This window comes from Bombus bifarius, unplaced genomic scaffold (assembly GCF_011952205.1).
Source record: "Bombus bifarius isolate JDL3187 unplaced genomic scaffold, Bbif_JDL3187 scf7180000009245, whole genome shotgun sequence".
In the NCBI taxonomy this organism is placed as follows: Eukaryota; Metazoa; Arthropoda; class Insecta; order Hymenoptera; family Apidae; genus Bombus; species Bombus bifarius.
Genome location: NW_022884991.1, coordinates 85691 through 88920, shown reverse-complemented (window position 1 = coordinate 88920; position 3230 = coordinate 85691).

Sequence of the window (3230 nt, the reverse complement as noted above, 5' to 3'; positions counted from 1 at the left end):
ACTATTCGCTAAATGAAGCGAGAAAGCGACAAGAAACATTGTAAAACATACTACGACCGACTATTTTTCTATTTAATTTTCTAGCTAATTTTCTATGCTTTTTATTAATTAATTAATAAATTTTCGCTCGCGCGTTGAATTTCGCATAAAGCTATGCGACTCGGGGGAAAATTTCATTTTATTTCTATATAAATTACCAATTTTATACATAATTTTGTTCGCATAAAATTTAATTCTATTTTCGTTACGTTACGTTACGTTACGTAAAGTTAGATTATATACTTGAAATCTCAAGTATACGATCTTGTATATATTTTTCATACTACTAACTTGTGACTCGTAAAGTTTTTAAAAACATCTGTTCGACGAACGGACGACATTGCTTCGTACAGCGGTAACTATTAGTCGGTAGGATATCGTGGAAGAGTGGAAATTTTGGTGTAACCAACGAGCGGGAGAACGGGAAGAATTAAACCGTAGGAAAATGAAGCGTCACGCGGCTATATCGGCCTCTTCTCGGATGTTCGCAAAGGCCACGACGATGGTAGTTACAACTATGGCTGCGACGCCGACGGTAAGGTCAAGGCCCTCTGCAACCGCCCTACCCAACTCCCATGCAGCTTCGTGGTCACGTGACGCGACTCAAGGTCTTTTCTCCCTACTTTAACCACGCCATCCACCACGATGCACCAGGATTGCACTTTTTTTCGTATATTTGGACGAACGCAGTCTCATAACGTTTTACCTTTATCGAGAACTTGAGAAAACGTTCTCGTTCCTGTCACTCTCTCTCTCTCTCTCTCTCTCTCTCTCTCTCTCTCTCTCTCTCTCTATTTTCCAGCCTATTTTCCAAGTTCTCCGTTTCGCTTCTATCCGCAGACTTCGAAACTTGTCCTTTGTCCCAACACTCTACATACAATGTTCATATATTTTTCTTCTAATATAAATTTTTCTTTTATTAGCGAAGCGAATATAGCGATATAGAAGAATATAGCGAAGACTTTGTATAATAAAACGCAACGAACCAACGAGAACGGGTATATATTTTATCAGATATATCATACGTATTACGCATATTATCGATATGGTATCGGATATCGTATAGTTTCGATTCGTAAATATCGATATATATATATCAAGATATAAGAATGGCAGTTAATTAGTCAAGTGGTTAAAACACGTCGTTTTTTACCTTAGTCCGATTATCTGCGTACATGTTTTAATTTGGCGACGAAGAATTATTATTCTCTCACGGAATGGACAATTTTTCATTCGGATGTGTCTTTTCGGGGGTATTTTGGGTCGCTAAAGCCGTAAACGAGGATCGCTGTTCACGGAAATGGACGGTTATGAAAATTCGGCCTTACGAACGTTTGGCGGAAAAAGATGCCAACTGCAGAACCGCCAACACCGTGATCATACAGAGAGGTAAACGGTAAGCAGCAGAAGGAGCGACGATACAGTCAACGCCACCGTTTCACATGCCAATTTTGCCGCTTAGCGTTCGCCGCTCAGCGTCCGCCGCTCAGAGAGCGGCATGATCGCGTCCTTAGCCAGCCGCCTCGTTCTAATCGAATATTTTATACGGTAAAAGCGGTATAATATTATTAACAGTACTACTATTTCACTTGCAGATTGATTTTCCGTACGCAATTATTTATAAATCCTTGATACAAGTTATCGTTACGTTGCACAGTATCGCACAATTTACCATTCTACTGGAAAAATGATCCTTGAAAAATGTTTCGTATAGTTACGCATTCCTCAAAAACCATCCGTATATGTACATGTATTTTATGTGTACAGTGTACAGTGTACAGTGTATAGACATACAAACGATGCAAATTTTCCTATATGATAATTAACAAAAGGAAATAAAATTATTTTTATATACTTGTTATTATTATTTTTATATATAACTATATACTTCGATATACCATAAAATCCTTGAATTTTGAATTTAACGTTATTTATAACTGGACGATAGTAAGTAAACGATAGTAAAAGCTTTAGTAAAAAAAAGTAACTTTAATACGTTCAAGTGGAACGAATAACGTTGCTGAATCGTCCTATAGCGTAATTACGACGTTCATATTTCATCTACGGTTGTAAATATACAAAGATTCGTTATCGATCGAGTGTATCGATTATCAGTATTCCACAGGTACCTACTCCGTTCTCTTTATGCGAATTATAAACGTGTATTAAAAAGTACGTTAGTTTCTCGAACTCTGCCGATTCACTTGTCCATTTGGTAATAGAATAAAGCTTTGGAAAAAAAGTAAGCTTCTGGCTATACTTTCTGTCGCTAATTTGAAAAATTCATCGGTGTTTTTATATCCGAGAATCGATTTTCGATTACAGGGCAAACAAAATTTTGCCCCTAATCGGCACGATTATGTAATCGTAGCACGATCGACAAGGGTCTGTATGATTCGCGATGAACGAATAGAAACGATAATAAAAGGGAATAAATCGATAATACAAAAGAGAATTTCTTTTCATACAACGCTTCGTTCGCCATAAAATCGAATTTGAAAATATAAAAAGTGGAAATTGGGAAAAGTTAGGAAATCGCATAATTACGGTATTTTCGATTTGCTTATCGATCGATGTTAGGTTCATGCCTAGATAAAAGATACGAGGATGGCAGGTGACGCGGAAGAGGGATCGATGACCTTAAGAGTACACGACGCCGGCTCTATTTCGAGCGGGTCGTACATATGTATATACCGTAGGCCCCGATTAAGATTCAGAATGACCATGAAAGAAGCAAGTACGACGAGCCACGTTTGTTTTCCTATTACGTTAGTCTTGTCAATGCTGATAATACGCGGGCCAAGTAAGACGTTATCGTTGAGCACATCCACCGTTCGTTCCACGTCCAGACTTTTCGTTAGAGATTATCGTTAACGTTTCGCGTCGTTTTAACGTTACGCTGCAGAATGATTTTCATAACATACAGAATGACGCAAAGACAGTGTCGGACTAAAGCTTCCGCAGGCCTCCTTCGTAGAAACATTCTTTAAATGGTCTTTGAAATATAAACAAAAATGTTTAGTTTAGTTTTCCCTCAAATGTATCTTTTTAAAGGGTAAATTTAAACAAAAGGTAAAGAAAAAAGGGTTACAACCTCCTCCCGTACCTCTTCTCTTAATCGACGCTGGCGCGAACAAAAGTTAATTTACGTTCGAGCGACTGAAACGCGTCTTCTTTCGTAAATGCTACGT